The 19,717-nt window shown below is 40.1% G+C and overlaps 1 protein-coding gene, 1 non-coding gene and 1 pseudogene across 2 annotated transcripts in view; 1 reads left to right on the top strand and 2 right to left on the bottom strand.

Moving 5' to 3' along the window:
• The window catches only part of PAPPA2 (pappalysin 2), a 636,503-nt gene that overhangs the window by 613,714 nt on the left and 3,072 nt on the right, over positions 1 to 19,717 (bottom strand). The window lies entirely within an intron of this gene.
• Positions 1,129 to 1,771, top strand: LOC117074051 (annotated as a pseudogene).
• Positions 13,356 to 13,417, bottom strand: LOC117077019. The gene has a single exon (XR_004434615.1). It is a non-coding gene; the product is annotated as a U7 small nuclear RNA (small nuclear RNA).

Below are 19,717 nucleotides of genomic sequence, written 5' to 3'. Positions count from 1 at the left end.
AAAGACTTCATGATGAAAACACCAAAAGCAATGGCAACAGAAGCCAAAATAGACAAATGGAATCTAATTAAACTAAAGGGCTTCTTCACAGCAAAGAAACTATCATCAGAGACAACAGGCAACCTACAGAATGGGAGAAAATTTTTGCAATCTATCCATCTGACAAAGGGCTAATATACAGAATCTACAAAGAACTTAAACAAATTTACAAGGAAAAAATAAACGACCCCATCAAAAAGTGGGCAAAGGATATGAACAGACACTTCTCAAAAGAAGACATTTATGCAGCCAAAGGACATATGAAAAAATGCTCATCATCACTGGTCATCAGAGAAATGCAAATCAAAACCACAATGAGATACCATCTCACGTCGGTTAGAATGGTGATCACTAAAATGTCGGGAAACAACAAATGCTGGAGAGGATGTGGAGAAATAGGAATACTTTTACACTGTTGGTGGGAGTGTAAATTAGTTCAACCATTGTGGAACACAGTGAGGCAATTTCTCAAGGATCTAGAACAAGAAATACCATTTGACCCAGCCATCCCATTACTGGGTATATAACCAAAGGATTATAAATCATTCTACTATAAAGACACATGCACATGTATGTTTATTGTAGCACTATTCACAATAGCAAAGACTTGGAACCAACCCAAATGCCCATCAATGATAGAGTGGATAAAGAAAATGTGGCACATATACATCATGGAATACTATGCAGCCATAAAAAAGGATGAATTCATGTCCTTTGCAGGGACATGGATGACGCTGGAAACCATCATTCTCAGCAAACTATCACAAGAACAGAAAACCAAACACCACATGTTCTCAGTCATAACTGGGAGTTGAATATTGAGAACACATGGATACAGGGAAGGGGACATCACACACCAGAGCCTATTGGGGGGTGGGGCGCTAGGGAAGGGATGGCATTAGGAGAAATAATGTAGATGGTAGGTTGATGGGTGCAGCAAACCACCATGGCACGTGTATACCTATGTAACAAATCTGCAAGTGCTGCACATGTACCCCAGAACTTAAAGTATAATTTTTTTAAAAAAGAAATACCTCAGACCGGCCTTCTGATCAGTTGTTTTCCTGCACAGGTGGGCCATAGGCAGCCATGGTGCCCAGCCGTAATGGCACGATCTCGAAGCCCCACTTCCACAAGGACTGCCAGTGATGTGTGGCCAAGTGGTTCAACCAGCTGGCCCATAGATCCGCAGACACGAGGCCCAGCAAGGAAAAGCATGCCGCATTGCCCCATACACCAAGTCAGGACACATCTGGCCCATTGTGTAGTGCCACACTGTACAGTATCACACCAAGGTGTGCACCAGCCGTACTTCAGCTTGGAGGAACTCAAGGTGGCAGGCATTCACAAGAAGGTAGCCCAGACCACTGGCATCTCTATTGACTGGAGGAGGCAGAACAAGTACACTGAGTCTCTGCAGGGCAATGTGCAGCGGCTGAAGGAGTACCAATCCAAACTCATCCTCTTCTCCAGGAAGCCCTTGGACCCCAAGAAGGGAGACAGTTCTGTTGAAGAACTGATATTGGCCATCCAGCTGACAGGACCGGTCATGCCCATCCAGAATGTCTACAAGGAGAAAGCCCTAGTCATCACTGAGAAGGAGAAGAATTTCAAAGCCTTTGCTCGTCTCCTCACGGCCTGTGCCACTGCCCAGCTCTTTGGCATAAAGGCAAAAAGAGCCAAGGAAGCTGTAGAACAAGATGTTGAAAAGAAAAAAATAAATTCCTCTTAGGGATTTGTAATAAGTCAGCAGTAATGCTAGGGGAGGAAAAAAAAAAAGACATATCTGAGACTGGGTAATTTATAAAGAAAACAGGTTTAATTGGCTCATGGTTCCACAGACTGTACAGGAAGCATGGCTGGGGAGGCCTCAGGAAACTCCCATCATAGCAGAAGGTGAAGGGGAAGCAGGCACATCTTACGTGGCTGGAGCAGGAAAACGAGAGAAGAGGGAGGTGCTACATTACACACTATTAATCAACCAGATCTCATGAGAACTCACTATCATGAGAACAGCATGGGGGAATCCACCCCCGTGATCCAGTCACCTCCCACCAGGCCTCTCCTACAACACTGGGGATTATAATTTGACATGAGATTTGGGTGGGGACACATATCCAAACCATATCACTTGGATTGGGTTTCAGTGTACTTCTGTAACTCAGTGATCTTTGTTCTTATCCATATTCTGAATTCTGTCTGTCATTTCAGCCATCTCAGCTCAGTTCAGAACCCTTGCTGGAGAAGCAATACAGTTGTTTGGAGGAAAGAAGGCACTCCTGCTTTTTGAGTTTTCAGGGTTCTTGCACTGATTCTTTCTCATCTTTGTGGGCCTATCTACCTTCAATCTTTGAGGTTGCTGACTTTGGAATATTTTTTCCTTTTATCTTATTTGATAATATTGAGGGTTTGATTGTGGTGTAAGGTAGATTCAGCTGACTGGTTTTATTTCTGCGAAATTGTAGAAGGCCAATGCTCAGTTTCCAACTTCTGGAATGCATGCTCTATTCTGGGGGACTTGTACTGGTTCCCAACTTTGTTTTCTGGCCCTTGAGGTAGGAATCCACTGTGCTATGGGTGGCATAGGAGACAAGGTACAGCAGCTGCAACAGAGTGCTAGTGGGTGCCAGGGTGCCTGCTTTCCTGCAGGTGATCACCACAGTGGCAGAGGCAATGCACCTGGGGGAGTTGGTAGGTGTTGGGGGACCTGCTGGCAACTGTGTGTGCAGCTGCACTGGTGGTGGTGTTAGCTCAGGGGCAACATGCTGGTAAATGCAGGTCTGGTTGCCTTCTCTGTGCCCTGCAAAAAGGAGGGATCACTCAATGTTGCAGAGGATCTGCTCTTCTCTCATAGTGTTAGCACAAGGGTGGGCATTGGTGGGGGAAGGGCTGGCTGATTCTGTGCTTGCCAAGGCTCTGTCTGCAATGGCGGTTGGTGGGGATGGGAGAATGGACTGCACTTCTGCGCACTGATGGTCAAGGAAAGCAAAATCTGCCTCTGCAGACATTGCCAGCAAAGTGATGTGGGGAGTTCCATGGGCCTGGGGGACGCTGCAGTATGGGGAGGGAGCAGGCGGGCTGGTTTGTGGCCATAGGGGCTGCCCAGCTGGAGCTGCCAGTCAGGCATGGTTTTCCAGGCACAGAAGCAATGGTGTAGGCCCCCAGGGCACTAGAGACTGCTCTGCAAGTAGGTGTTACCAATGCTGGGCCTCCTAGAGAGGTCAGCAGACCAAGAGGTGCTCAGGTCAGACCAGCCTCACCTGATGGGGAAGACCACCCCGCAGAGATCATGTCTGACAGTTCCCATAGGGCTAAAGTCTTCTACAGGAGCAAGTCGAGCCTAGGATGGCCATCCCCGGCCATGCTCCACTACAGACACTCCTGCAGTATACTCACATCAATGGCTTGCTGCCCCTACCCCTTCTCTAAGCAGCTCTCCTGCCAACTCAAATGTCCATGATGGTGAAGGGGTCTTCTCCTACAGGGGTTCCAGAGGACCATGGCAACAGTGGGTTGTTCCTTGCCAATTCAACTCACCTGATCCCCCAGAGCCATTGTAGGCCAGGAACAAAAACTGGTGTGCAGTAGCCCTGTACCACATTCCCAGCTTTCACTATCTTCAGCCCAGCTTCTGTGTCTTCTCTCTGTCTACTACTGGTTTCTTCCCTCTGAAGATCTGTTAGGGGCATTCCAGTCATCTTGGTCCCGCAATGGGAGCTCTTCCACCTGGCTGTGTCTAGTCAGCCTTCTGAGTAAGATCCATTCCTGACTCCTTTTCTTTCTGATTCCTCTTCTTCCAGATAAAATAACATTCTATTAGCCAAGAGAAGTCAGGAAAAAGGGGGAAAAAAACCAAAATAATGAATTTGGCAAATTGAAAACAAGTAACAAAAATGAAAGACTTCAGTCTAAACATATCAATAATTTCATTAAATGTAAGAAGATACAGACAGGTTAAAAAGAAAAAGATGAAAAAGATATATCATGTAAATGGTACGCAAAAGAAAGCTGAAAGTTTTATTAATATTAGGCTTAACGGACCTCAAGACAAGAAAAATAAAGATGGAGATATTTTAATAAATGGATCAATCCATGAAGAAGACTAAAATCCTAAAATGTAGGTAGCTTAATAACTGAGCTAAAAAATTGATGAAGCAAAAGCTGACTGAACTAAAGAGACAAGTAGACAAATTCACAATCAAAAGTAGAGATATTGGCTGGACGCAGTGGCTCACTCCTGTAATTCCAGCACTTTGAAGACTGATTGGGAAGATCGCTTGAGGCCAGGAGTTCAAGACCGGCCTGGGTAACATAGCAAGACTCCATCTCTACAAAAATCAAAATTTTAAAAATTAGCTAGATATGGCAGGTGGCACATGCCTGTAGTCCTAGCTACTTGAGAGTCTAAGGCAGTAGGATCCTTGAGCCCAGAAGGGCGAGACTGCAGTGAGTCACGATCATGCCACTGCACTCTGGTCTGGGTGACAGAGTGAGACACTGTATCTAAAAAAAATAAACAAAAGTAAACATAAAAAGAAGTGAGAATGTTAATTTTCTTTTTAATAATTAGATAAAAATCAGTAAGGATATAGAAGATCTTAAAAAAATTATCAACCACCCTAACCTAACTGAGCTTTATAAAACAATTTACCCAACAACTGCAGAATTCACATTCTTTCTTGTGTACACAGACCATTTGCCAAGATGGACCTTATGCTGGAACATAAAACAAGTCCCAATATATTCTAAAAGTTTGAAATTTTCCAGAGTATGTTCTTTAAGAACCAAAATTAAATTAGATATTAATAACAATTGAAGATTTTTAAAAGCCTCAAATATTTGGAAATTAACAAACTTCTAGTAACTAAGCAAAGAAGAAATCATAAGAAAAATTAATAAATATTTGAATCTACATAATGATAAAAATATATCAAAATTTATTGGATAGAGCTAATGAGTACTGTTAAACAAAAATTACAGGAAGCTATTGTTCTGGACTAAACTCCTTCACTAGGCCCCAACAAAGTAGAGTAAAAAAATCACAATGAAGTCAGTGATCACTGAACTGAAACGGAGCTGCTCTTGTTGGTATCAGAGATATCAGGAGAGAGAGAGATAGCCTAATTTCCCAAACAGGCCAGTTTTAATCTTTAATCGGCATGATAATGAAGTTCCCTGTTTTAATCCTACAATAAAGAATTACCCAATTAACTTGATGTTAACCAATCAGCCATCTTTCTCTTGTTCTGACTGCCTAGCCCGTCCCTAAAAAGAAAGTAACTTTGAAAAGGCCAATCCACTATCTGTTACTTGTTTCTGCTTTCTTCAGTCCTCTTAATGTCCACAAAGCCTAGCTATCTACTCTAACAATTTTTTGTTGGAAAACAGACATTTTAGATAATATATTTTAGCAATGGTTATCCTGCCCCACCTTCTTTTCTGGGACTTGTCATTATTTGATTTTTTGTGTGTATAATGATTATTTGGATTATTTCAGTGAAATCTGTGCTCCCCCACCACACATACATGCACGTGCACCCACACAGCAACACACTCAGACATACACACACATACACACATACACGCACACACAGTGTTAAAACTCTGATCTTGCTCCTTAGGGAGGTACAGCTCTAGGTATGCCCAACCATGACCCTGGGATGACAGTTGCTTGCTTTCTCTCTTTGACCACATCCAGCTGTTAAATTCCACTAATTGCTGTCTGATTGCTCTATTGCTTTCAACAACATCCTGGGGGGCATAAATTACTCCACAAACTAATGCAGTCAAATGTGGCTCCTGTAAAGTAATGGTTTTTTAGGATAGTGTAATTTTTCTGACCCCAAAAAGACTCCTCCTGGCTGTTTTATTCCCAATCCTTTTCTAATTGTTTTTCACAACCCCTCCACTGTTTATGCTTTTAGCCTTGAACTTCTCTAGCTGCTTTACAAATGAAGTCAATTTCCTTGGGAAGAGATTAGAAGCTATCTGTTTTATGGCTTTCCTCTCTCCCCAGGCCAAATTTCTGATTGGTGCTGGGGACAAGAGCAAGCTTCTCTCTGAGTGATACCCTTGCTCTGGGAGTTGAGTGGTTGGTGAAGTGGGTGCAAGGCAGCAGCCTGAGGTCCTCTCAAGAACTATAGGGCCCCAGTATTCTCAGTGCACTGGGACCAAGGCCTGGATGGTTCTTGTCAAAGACAAAATTACAACAAATTTAGTTTAGAGATCTTAATTAGCTCTATTTGTAATTCTAGAATCAGGCAACATTTCATTTCCATTGGAAAGTCTTCCAGTGAACTGAGCAGAAGAGGTTGGTTTTATAGACAGAGAAGGGCTGAAGAAAGCAGAAGTAAAGAACACATGTGTTATTTACCTTTATTTCTCTAGAGACAGAATCTTGCTACGTTGCCCAAGCTGGAGTACAGTGGCTACTCATAGTTGTGATCATAGCACACTACAGGCTCAAACTCTTAGCTTAAGCAATCCTGCCTCAGCCTCCCCAGTAGCTGGAGCTACAGTCACATGCCACAAGTGTCCGGCTTAGTTACTTTTTGGAGTCACTTTTTCTTGTAAGGCAAGGACAGGGTGACAAAACAATATTTTTGGAAAAAAAAAAGCAGAGAGAATGTCATTATCATATTGATTAAAGATATAAACTGGCCTACTTAGGAAATTAGCTGTTATCTTGCTCTCCTGATTTTTTTGGAAAGTCAGATAGCAACTTCATTGAGGTGTAGTGATGTTGAACTTTAGCATGGGTGACTCTGTTTTGATTTTTAGTCTGATCTGTTGGGGCCTAGTATAGAAGCTTAGTCCAAAACAATGGTCTTCTATAATTTTTATTTGACATTCTTTTTCTTTCGTTTTTCTGTTTTGAGGTTTTGTTTGTTTGTTTTTTGAGACAGGGTCTCACTCTGTCATCTAGACTGGAGTGCAGTGGTGTGATCTTGGCTCACTGCAACCTCTGCCTTCTGAGTTCAAGCAATTCTCCTGCCTCAGCCTCCCAAGTAGCTGGGATTACAGGCGTGCACCACTATGCCTGGGTAATTTTTGTATTTTTTGGTAGAGACAGGGTTTTGCCATGTTGGCCAGGCTGGTCTCAAACTCCTGACCTCAGGTATCGGCCTGCCTCTGTCTCCCAAAGTGCTGGGATTATAGGTGTGAGCTACTGTGCCTGGCCTTTATTTGACATTCTTAACTCACACAATATCCTTTACTTTCCAAGTTAGTAGTCATTTGCACGTCATTGGCATAGCAGTACCACAGACACTCACACATGTTCCTTTGATATTAATAGAACATTTCAGTTCATTCTTTCTTCTGCCTACTGCAATCAGGACATCCACATTTTAAAATTATTCCCTCCTAACAATAAAAAATTCTTTAGTTACCTTCCTGTAAGTTGAAATAAGCTGGCCTTCCTGCCATTTTCCTTTGGAAAATATGAAATAATTATATCTTCATTCATATGCAAGGCTTTTTATTTTTTATTTTTTTACCAGATTGAGGGTTAACCCTCCTCCCTGGCTTAATTATGGTCATCCACCCCGCGAAGATAGGCCTTTCTGAGATTTATTCTAACTAAACAAAATGTAATACTTGTTACACATTTGATATTCACTGAAGAGTTTCTCTAGGGTAGCATGATCCCAGAACTCTGAAAACTGAAGTAAGGTTGTGGAAACTGAAGACTGAAATTTTTTTTCTTTCTTTTTTTTTGACAGGAGACAGGGTCTCACTCTGTTGCACAGGCTGGAGTGCAGTGGTACAATCATAGCTTACTGCCTCAAACTCCTGGGCTCAAGCAATCCTGGCTACCTCAGCTTCCTGAGTAGCCGGGATTATAGGCACGTGCCACCATGCCTGGCTAATCTTTAAATTTTTTGTAGAGACGAGGTCTCACTATGTTGCCCAGGCTGCTCTTGAATTCCTGAGCTCAAGTGATCCTCTAGCCTTGGCCTCTCAAAGTGCTGGAATTACAGGCATAAGCCACTGTACCCAGCCAATAGTGAATTCTTTACGTACAAGTTTCAGTTTGAAAGGGTATGAATATAGGAGAACTGAACTGTAGGGAGAAAGAGTATCCAATTACTCTGACACTCAAACTACTCTACCCAGTGATTAAGAACTGTCTGCAGATCTTTTGGTCAAGAATGAGCCTGTGAGCTGCAAGATTCAAATGGCGAATCTCCTTTTGCCATCCTTGCAAACACATGGCAATGAAAAAGTGCATACGAATGTAAAGGACTTAGCTCAGCTAAAACATAAGAAAAGCATTTCCTTGACTTGAACAGATGACTTGAACAGATGCCTATCTGAAGCTACAGATCTGGGTTATAGAATCAGAAACCACACAGATTACAAGAGTACAATTTCTGTGGGGCAAGTGGAGTTTTATTGAACTAGTGGCAGGCACCAAAGTCAGGCTTGCAGTGTAAAACTGAGTATTAACAAGAGGCTTGCTTCTTATACACTTAGATGTAAAAGGGTTTCGGCCTATGTCCAGGGCTTATAGTTAACATCTGGTAGCTTCTTGGATTAGGAGAAATGAGGTAAACCATTGTTCTCCTGGCAGGATATGAGTCTTATCTATTGGTTAATGTGAGACTCTTTTCAAATTGGGGACCTGGGTAAACTGGATAAAAGTCACAAGAAATCTGCAAAATATAAGAACGTAAACATGGGGATAAGTAAAGCAAGACAAACACAAAGCAGAAAAGCCTGCTCCTCAAGCTGCACTTACAAGGATATTTCTGTAGGTGATAGGTATGTCCACTATCTTGATTGTGGCAATGGTTTTTCAGGTATATACATGTTAAAACTCACTAAACACTAAATATGGGTAGTTTATTGTATGTCAAATTTTACTCAATGAAACCTTTTTTAAAAAGTACTTACAAACCAGTTTTAAATTAGTAAAAATAAATTCATCATAAAATAGGTAATCAGCTCTAATACCAAAAAATTCTATCTAGAAATGAATAACAAAATAATTTTCTTAAAATAAGTATGATATGAGAATGCTTAAAATCTTCAAGGAATAAAGGAAAGAAATAATATACAAAATCCAAGAACAAGGAAATAATGAAATAACAAGAAAAAGGTGGATATCAATCCAAGAGTAGGAAGATTAAAAAAAACAAATTATTTAAAAATCTGGAAATGTAAAATATAGCCACTGTGATTAAAACACAACAGAAATAATAGGTGCTATACTAAATAAAATCTAAGAATTAGTAAACTGCAAAAGTCTGAAATATGGCTTAGAAAAATAAAGAAACGAAACATCTGAAAAAGGCACTCATGAGAAATAGAGAATACATAGAGGAATTCTAGAAGAATTGGGGCAATGACTAAGGAGTGTAATTTAAAGAATAGCTGAATTAAAAAAAAAATGTGCATCCACAAATTGCAAGAGCATACTGACCAGGATTAAATTCACAGAAAAACAAATGTAGAAAATTAAGAACAAAGAAGAATTCATAGATTAAAAAATTGGAGGTGGATGGACCACTTGAGCTCAGGAGTTTGAGACCAGCTTGGATAATGTGGCAAAACCCTGTCTCTACAGAAAACACACCAAAAACTAGCCAGGCGTAGTGGCATGTGCCTGTAGTTCTGTTATCAGAAAGGCATCCTGATCTAAACCCCCAGAGAGGGTTCTTGGATCTCATGCAAGAAGGAATTCAGAGTGAGTTCATAAAGTGAAAGCAAGTTTATAAGAAAGTAAAGAAATAGGCTCTTGATCTGCTTGCTTGAGTCTGTCCGACTCTGTAGAGTGTACTCCATTTCAATATATCTGTGCTTTTCTTATGTTAAAACAAAACAAACAAAACGCTTTGGGAGGCCAAGGCAGGTGGATTACCTAAGGTCAGGAGTTCAAGACCAGCCTGACCAACACGGTAAAACCCCATCTCTACCAAAAATACAAAAATTAGCCAGGTGTGATGGCACATGCCTGTAATCCCAGCTACATGGGAGGCTGAGGCAGGAGATTTGCTTGAACCTGGGAGGCAGAGGTTGCCATGAGCCAAGATCACACCATTGCACTCCAGCCTGGGCAACAGAATGAAACTCTGTCTCAAAATAAAATAAAATAAATAAATACATAAATCAAAGGAATAAAAGAATGGCTACTCTGTAGGCAGAACAGTGGCATGAACTGCTGGTTGCCCATTTTTGTGGTTATTTCTTGATCATATACTAAACAAAGGGCAGATTATTCATGAGTTTTCTGGGAAAGGTGTAGGCAATGCCCAGAACTTAGGGTTCCTCCCCCTTTTAGACCATCTAGGGTAACTTTCTGACATTGCCAGGGCATTTGTCGTGGCACTGTGGGAGTGTCTCTTAGCATGCTAATGCATTATAGCTAGCGTGTAATTAACCATGAGAATGATCAAAGGTCACTCTTGTTGCCATCTTGGTTTTAGTGAGTTTGGGCAGGCTTCCTTACTGCAACCTGTTTTATCAGCAAAGTCGTTTATGGCCTGTATCTTGTTCTGACATTCTGTCTCATCCTGTGACTAAGAATGCCTTAACCTCTTGGGAATGCAGTTCAATAGGACTTAGCCTTATTGTACTAAGCCCCTATTCAAGATGGAGTTGCTCTGGTTCAAATGTCTCTGATCATTCTAGCTACTCTGGAGGCTGAGGCGGGATGACTGTTTGGGCCCAGGAGGTTTAGCCTGCAGTGAGCTGTGATCCCACCACTGCACTGAAACTTGAGTGACAGAGTGAGATCCTATTTTCTTTTCTTCTGAAAAGAAAATAAAAAACAAACAAAAGAATGAAAATAAACAAGCTAAGTGACAGTTTCAGAAGAATAACAGAATAAACCCAAACCATGTAAATGTTAATTCTTTATTTAAAAATGTAAGAGAAAAACCCCACTACCACACTTACGGCTAATAGGAAATGGCATCTAATTAAACATATAAATATATAGCAAGACCAATCAAGGGAAAAAAGAAGGAAGAATAAACAAATAATAAAATCATATATGCGAAGTGGAAGAGAAAACAGCATAAAATATAGAATCAATCAGTAGAGGTTTTAAAAACCATAAGCAGGCCAGGGGTGGTGGCTCACACCTGTAATCTCAGCTCTTTGGGAGGCGAAGGCAGGTGGAAAACTTGAGGCCAGCCCGGTCAACAGGGTGAAACCCTCTGTTTACTAAAAATACAAAAATTATCTGGGTGTGGTGCTGCACACCTGTAGTCCCAGCTACTTGGGAGGCTGAGACACGAGAATCACTTGAACCCAAGAGGCAGAGGTTGCAGTGAGCAGCAATTGTGCCACTGCACTCCAATCTGGGTAACAGAGCAAGACTGTGTCTCAAAAAAAAAAAAAAAAAAGAAAGAAAGAAAAGGCAAGTTGATGTCAATACATTTTAAAATTTAGATACAATAAATTATTTGCTAGAAAGAATACATTAAATACCAAAATAACTGGAGAAAGAAAGAAACCGAATAGCTCTTCCAAAGTATCAAAAGCAGATGATATCTTTCCTACATAAACTTTCAGAGAAGAGCGGAGGAAAGGAAAGTTACTCAACTCATTTTAAGGCTAATATAAGCTTGATATCCAAACCAGACAGAAACAGCATAAGAATGGAAAGGTGTAACCAACCTCACTTGTAAACACAGACATAAATACCTTAAAATATAAGAAAAGTGAATGAGTAGTACACTTAAAAAATTATTATGATGACCAGGTGGAGTTTATTTTAGGAGAAAAAAGATGTAATTGACTAAATCAACAGATTAAAAAATATGATAAATTATAAGCAAAACAGCCATTGGCAATATACACCTCTTATTCTTGATAGAAAATCCTACAGCTTGGAAACAAACAAACAGCTTTAATTTGAAACCTACAACAAAAGGCATATAGACAGTTTAAAGAAAAAACTATAGAAGCATTTGCATTAACATCAGTAACAAGAATGCTCTCTATAGAGCAGGAAAAACTATTTGCAATTCACAAAGAGCCAATTTCCCTAATATTTAAAGAGCTCCTATAAATATATATCGTGTTTGTTTCTCCAACTAGAATGAACTCTTCTTGAGGATGAAAACAATTATCTTTACTATTCATCCCCAGGACATGAGATAGTGCAGGGCATACAGAATTGTTATATAGTCGTTACATAAATACATAATTGCTCCATGGTATTCTTGGGATGTATTAGTCCATTTTCACATTGCTGTAAAGATACTACCTTAGACTGTGTAATTTATAAACAAAAGAGGTTTAATTGACTAACAGTTCAGCATGGCTGGGGAGACCTCAGGAAACTTAAGAATCATGTTGGAAGGGGAAGCAGGCACCTTCTTCACAAGGCGGCAAGAGAGAGAAAGAAGCCCAGGGGAAACTGCAGCTTATAAAACCATCAGATCTCTTGAGAACTCCCTCAGTATCACAAGAACAGCATGGGGGAAACCATCCCCATGACCAATCACCTCCCACCAGGACCCTTCCTCAGCACCTGGGGATTACAGTTCAAGATAAGATTTGGGTATGGACACAAAGCCTATCCATATCACAGGGGGACTGGTTCCCGAAGCCAAGCATATACCAAAATCTACAAACGCTCAAGTCCTGCAGTCCACCCTACAGAGTTCACACATAGGAAAATTCAACCCTTATGTACCTGGGTTTCGTATCTGGTGAATAATGTATTTTCCAAACACGTTTGGTTGAAAACAATCCATGTACAAGTGGACCCTTGCAGCTGAAACCAGTGTTGTTCAAGGGTCAACTGTATTTGTTGAATGTAGTAGACTGCCAAAATAGCTTTTTACTTCTTGTAAAGAGTGATGCCTTCCAAGCTCTTTACACTTCAGAGCTGAAACCAGAAGGTGAACAAGTTTTTGGACACTTTGCTTTCAAGAAAAGTTTTTTAGAAGCAGAAACAGCCAGGCCGAGTGGTGCATGCCTATAGTTTCAGCTACTGGGGAGGCTAAGGCAGGAGGATGCTTGAGTGCAGGAGTTCAAAGCTGTATGTGTTGCACTATGATTGCATCTGTGAATAGGCACTGTACTGCACTCTAGCCTGAGCAACATAGCAAGACTCTGTCTTAAAAAGACAAAAAAGAAACCCCTAAAAACTGAACATTAAAAAAAAAAGTGGAAAGTGTGGCTTCAGGTAAAAAGTAAGTAATGTTAACAAATTCCTTGTATTTGAAAGGAAGCCTTGGAAAAACTGATAGGCATCTATTCAGACTCCAGCTGTCATAATTCCCAAGCCTATAGTAAAAGTTTCAGCATAAAAGCCAAGCCAGCCATACCTTCTGATTTCTGAGCATTGTCTAAGTGTCAGTCTCCTTGAATCATTTTCTAAACTTGCTAGACAAATTCTAAAAGGGCTGTAACACTCTGAATAATGTTTTCTGACAACCAGGACATACAGACCATGAGGCAACACTAGCCTCTGTACAGAAAGAAGAAAATTTTGATCAATTGGAACAAAATGCCCCTTAACAAAATTTTGGTTGAGCTCTCTCCTTCCTCCAGACCCCTAAATTTTGCCCCACCATTATCCTGAAAGAGCATACAGCTCCTCCTGAGAATAAACTGGCCTCCAATTAAAAATAGTCTCTGATCTATCTGATCACATCACCCATTTGCCTCACTTCCCCACACCTGGTTCTTTCTAGCTTTGTTTACTCCTTATAAAAGACAAACTCTTTTTGCCTAAATCTCAAGTCACTTGTAGACCTGTGGTCAAAGCATTTTTCCCACTACAATTTTCTCCCCCGACAGCAATCATTCTTTTGAATAACGTCTCTCCTTATTAAGTCTGGATTTGACTTTTATTCCACAGTCTCCCTAATAATTTATCTTGCTATTGCCTACCCTGTGATATCCCAAACCTAAGGGTTTCAGGTTTTATGATTAAGTTAATAGTCAAGATAAAATGATGAGACACCACATGGAGCAGATCGCTGCTGTTGCAGCTGAGGTCCCTGCAGACCCATTAGCCTCCAGCCAATCCAGCAGCAGATTACAGACACAGAAGGGAGTCCCAGTGAGACCTAAAGGATTTCCCATCTGAGCTCAGGAGAAATTGCCAAAGTGTGGACTCATGAACTAAATAAGTGAATGTTGTTTAAGCCTCTAAGCTTATGAATGTTTGTTATGCAGTAATAGATTAAGGATATATTGACTGAATACATGAAAGAATAAAAGAATGAACAAACATCAATCTGGAGACTGTGCTGACTCCTAAGTAAGAAGAAGGCAAACAAGGATCTCCATAGCAGATTGTTACTGGGGCTTCTGATCCAAGATGATATATAGTATGTGATCTGACACAGATGAAAATATGTCTTTTGAGTATATTTTTGAAACATCAGTTGCTATGGGGGTGTTTGGAAGTGCATCAAATGGTGTCACCCACTAAAAATATGGAGTCATGATATTAAGAGAATACTAGTGAGTTCTTAGTGAGTCACGCATTCACCCTAGACTAAAAAATATCTTCATAATGTTGTAAAGAAAAGTCAAAATTACACAGAAAGTTGGATTAGTTTTTAAGGCACTTGTAAAACATGAGAGTATATTAATTCAAATCTATTCAGTAAAAATACAATAACCCTTCCCTTTATATACTAGGCACTTTTACCGGATGCTGGGAATAAACTAGTAAAGACATAGTCATCAAAATCAAGAATCTGAGTCTAACTGAAAGATACTGACAATTACAATAGTAAGTGTTAAGGACAGCAGTTAAGGAATTTATTGCCTATGTAACTTTATATTTTGGGATAGCGCTAAGATCAGACATGGCTGGATTTAAGGCTGAAATGATGTGGTCAGAATTTCATTTCCCTCCCTCCCTCCCTCTCTCTTTCTCTCTCTTTCTTTCCTTCCTTCCTTCTCTCTCTCTCTCTTTCGTTTGAGACAGAGTCCCACTCTGTTGCCCAGGCTGGAGTGCAGTGGCAGTCTTGGCTCACTGCAACCTCCACCTCCTGGGTTCAAGCAATCCTCCTGCCTCAGCCTCCCAAGTAGCTGGGACTAATTTTTTTTACTATTTACTGGCTATTTTTTGTATTTTTAATAGAGATGGGGCCCAGCTAATTTTTGTATTTTTAGTAGAGATGGGGTTTCACCATGTTGGCAAGGCTGGTCTTGAACTCCTGACCTCAGGTGATCCGCCTACCTTGGCTTCCCAAAGGGCTGGGGTTACAGATGTGAGCCACTGCATCCAGCCATCTCCACTTCTTAACTCTGCTTTCCTCTGTTGATCTCATTCATGGGTTCCACATGGTAGCAAGATGGTACCAAGATGGTACCAAGATGGTGGAAACAGTTTCAATCCCAATCTGAAGATCTCTTATGCTTCAGATCCAATTAGAAAAGCAACAACAACAACAAAAAAATCAAAAACAAAACACAAGCTCCTCTTTCTTCATTTGCCCATCCTTGAACCAATCTCTGAGGAAGGCATTGTGAATTCACTGGTTTAAACCTGGATTACATGCTACACTTCCTGGAGTTTTGGGCTCTGTTGAGAACCACATGGACAGAAAAATAAGAAAGAGCACATATCCTCAAATATTACCAGAAGTTAGGCAAATGGATGATGGGAGTCAAAACACAATCAATGTGCACTATACAGAGCCTAGGGTTTGTCTTTCTTATTTACTGCAACATTTTACACACAGTTTATCATTTGCTTTTTTTTTTTTTCTGAGACAGGGTCCCACTATGCTATGCTGCCCAGGTTGGACTCGAACTCCTGGACTCAAGGGATCTCCCTGCCTCAGTCTCTTGAGTACCTGGGACTAAAGATGTGCACCACTACACCTGGCTTGGTTTAACATTTTATGCTGGCCTTTGTCTTTGACATGTGGGGGTTTAATTTTTATTGTTCTTAATGTTGATAAATATGTCCATCTTTTTCTTACTGATTATTTGAGGACATTTAGTCAAATTCTCCATAATTCTCACCATGACATTAATTGATTATGCATTTTCTTCTCATGAGGAAAAAATGGAAATAAACTGTGACTTAATATTGTTCTCAAGAAAGTCCCACCAAGTTCTGTGTGTGTCTTTCTGAGAAAGATACCTTTTACATTAGTAAAACAAACGGACATGTAATTTTAGAGTTTTGTTGAATAAAATCTCTCTTCAAAGGTTAACAGCTATTGTTAAAAATGGCTCTTGGATACCTGTATTAATTTGCTAGGCTACCATAACAACATATCACAGACTAGGTGGTTTAAACACCAGAAATTTATTTTCCCACAGTTCTCAAGGTTAGTAGTCCAATTTCAAGTTATCAGCAGATTTGGTTACTCCTGAGGTTTATCTTAAATGTGTACTAATTTGTTATGGCAACAACAAAAGGTAATACACTGTGGCTGATACTGCAGAGGATGCCAATATTGAATTCAGCTTATAATTTCTTCAGAAGTATTATCAAGATCTAGTTACATCTTGGTACAAACCAACTGTTTGAGAGTGGTATACAGCAAAGAAAGAATGAGGAATGGTGCATAAAAATCAATTTTTACTTGTGACAGTGGTTCAACGGATTGAAAACCAAGATGTGCTCTTGAATCATTTAGAGTGATGTGAAACAGAGATGACCCAGATTCAGCAAGGCAACCCTCAGTTGTTGAACTTGGGGTGGAGCGCCAAGATTTTGGCCATCAGCTTTATTGCTTCGACCTATTTTTTTCCAAACTGAAGGTGAAATACCAGTTTCTACTATCTCACAACAAAGTGATAAATGCAAATATAGTTGATGAACTGGTTTAATGGTAGATGCTCAGGTCTCTGTGTGAGGGATGACTTACAGTGTGATAAAAGACATACCTGCTGTACCCGAATAAAGCAAATTACGAAAATAAGAATTACCACACTGATTCAGAGAATAAGAGGAGTCATTGTCAGAGCAAAGCTTGCTTTACTTCACATCACCCTCAAAGGTTAAAAATATGCCCCGAAAACTAACTTTTCTCCAAGGTTGCTATATACATCTAATCAAAGTTATTGTATCCAAATGCCATCCATTCTTCAGGGTTGTTTATACAAGTTCAAAATTTAGTGGTACTTTAGCATTCTGTTTCTTACATAATTCAATGGTGTAATTCTTTTTTTGCAGGCTTCTCTCCTGAGAACTTGGGCATGAGTCCAAGGGGATTGGGATGGAAGGCCATCTGAGAACTATTAATCACATTCAAGCTCATTCCTTCTCTCCGATAACCATGATTTGTCCCTAAACCAAACTTGTATACATCATTTCTCTTTGCCACCAGTTGAATTTCTTATCATGAAACTTCCAAGTTGCTTTTGTAAAGAACACTCAATCTTTTTAGCATTACCGTACATAATCACACCCATAAATTACTCTAGGTTGGGCTTAACAAATCAGAACATCCAACATTTTTGAGCACTGACATGACACTTAAAGGAAATGCTTATTGGAGCATTTTGGATTTCAGATGTTTGGATTTGGGATGCTCAGCTGGTACGTGTAATGTAAATTTTCAAAAATCCAGAAAAATCTCAAACACTTCTGGTCCCAAGCATTTCAGATAACAGATCCTCAACGTGTAACAGTATAGGACTCCTGCTGTGAACTCAAGTTAGTTCAGAACCTCTTTGGGCCTCAGAAACACTGGACCCTTTCCTCCTTTTCCACATAGTACTGATATTATATCTCATCATTTCATGACTTTTTTCTGTCTTGATTATGAACTTATATTAAGTTCATATTACATAGTATAAAAATAACTTCAGGAGTGATAGGAGTGGGTATTAGAAGTGCTATTATTTACTCACTACTCAAGGCATTAGGCAGAAAAATATCACTCACCATCTAGGAAGGAGTCTTGATGCAAATTACAATGGACAATGTACTGTTTTAAACATTTCTTGATTCCAACTATATCCACTTTTCCAGATCACTTTATACTACATTACAAACACAGGTGGTCATATCTATGGAGCAAAAGACTTGTAACATTATCTGCTATGTTTCAATGTGAGGTGTTTTTTTCCCCTTCTGCCCTTTGATACCACCTCATAATGACACCAATTGATGTGTTCTTATAGAATTCATTAGCCCTAATTTTGTTTCGGCTTATGATCTATATGTGGATCTAAACCTTCCCGTACCTTCATAAAATATGTATTCATTCACCATATATAAACCTATCAAATACTTTTCCAATCAATGTTGGTTTTCCTAATCTTGGGCTTTTTTTTTTTTAATTTTCTGTCATCCACACCTGAGTGTAGTGGTGTGATCACAGCTCACTATAGCCTTCAATTCCTGGGCTCAAGTAATTCTCTCATTTCAACTCCTGAGAAGCCAGGACTAAAGTCATGCATCACCACACTCAGCTAATTTTTAACTTTTTTTTTTTTAATAGAGATGGGGTCTCGCTATGTTGCCCAGGCTGATCTTGAACTCCTGACCTCAAGCAGTCCTCCCACCTCAGCCTCCCAAAGTGCTGTTATTACAGACATGAGCCACTGCGCCTGGCCCTCTGGTTAGCTTTTTTTTTTTTTGAGATGGAGTCTCGCTCTGTTGCCCAGGATGCAATGCAGTGGTACAATCTCAGCTCACCACTACTTCTGCCTCCTGGGTTCAAGGGATTCTCCTGCCTCAGCCTCCCGAGTAGCTAGGACTACAGGTGTGCACCACCATTCCTGGCTAATTTTTGTAATTTTAGTAGAGACAGAGTTTCACTATGTTGGTCAGGATGGTCTTGAACTCCTGACCTCATGATCCACCCACCTCGGCCTCCCAAAGTGTTGGCATTACAGGTGTGAGCCACTGTGCCAGGCCTAGTTTAGCTTTTTAATATCACCTTCAGTTTATTTGACATCACTGATTTACCAGGAAAACCACATTAACTTAATAACAAAACTTAACAGGGAACTACTGTTTACTCAGATATTTGGTTAGACAGCAATCTGGGCAAGCAGGTAGTAAACCCTGCAGGTGAGTCAGGAACCTGTTACAAAGGGCAGAGCTAGCTGCAGACGGAAACCAGCCGCCTTATCTTCCTAAAATACATTTGGATAAGACACCTCAGAAATAATGCCTGGAAAGTTCAATCCGCTTGGTAATTCCATTCCATCTTAACTCCATTAGACAGTATCAGTGTTTTTGCTAGAAGACTGGATTTTCTCTGGTCATTTTTGTGGTTTATATTTAACATGATGGTATTCTTTTAACTATGTGGGTTTTGTTTTCATTTTACATTTACTTCCGTTTTTTCTTGTTTTCTTCTCCTATTTGTTACTTCTCCTAAGTTGTCTTCCTTCTTGTGTGTTGTGTGTGTTTCGCCATGCTTCCTCTTTTTCTCTTCTGCTTTCCCAGAAGATCTTGCCAGTAGAAATTAATAAGGACTGTGTACTTTCAGTCATTACATTTATGTATTCAGCCAGTACATTCATCTGGTACAAAAAGGAAATTCTATTGCATCATATACTCTCAGCTTCCTTTTGTGAATTTAGATTTTATAAAAAATACATTGCAAAGAGGTAATACTAAGCACTGATGATTTTTTTTTCCCCCAGGAGACTTCTCAGTTGGGGTCATACTACTTTCTGTCTCAGCCCATTTTCTGCTGCTATAACAGAATACAACAGACTGGGTAATTTATAAAGAAAATAAATTTATTTCTCACAGTTCTGGAGCCTGGGAAGTCCA

This window comes from Trachypithecus francoisi, unplaced genomic scaffold (genome assembly GCF_009764315.1).
Source record: "Trachypithecus francoisi isolate TF-2019V2 unplaced genomic scaffold, Tfra_2.0 Lachesis_group5, whole genome shotgun sequence".
NCBI lineage: Eukaryota > Metazoa > Chordata > Mammalia > Primates > Cercopithecidae > Trachypithecus > Trachypithecus francoisi.
The sequence above is the reverse complement of the archived record's forward strand: the minus strand, read 5'-3'. Positions and strand labels throughout refer to the sequence as shown.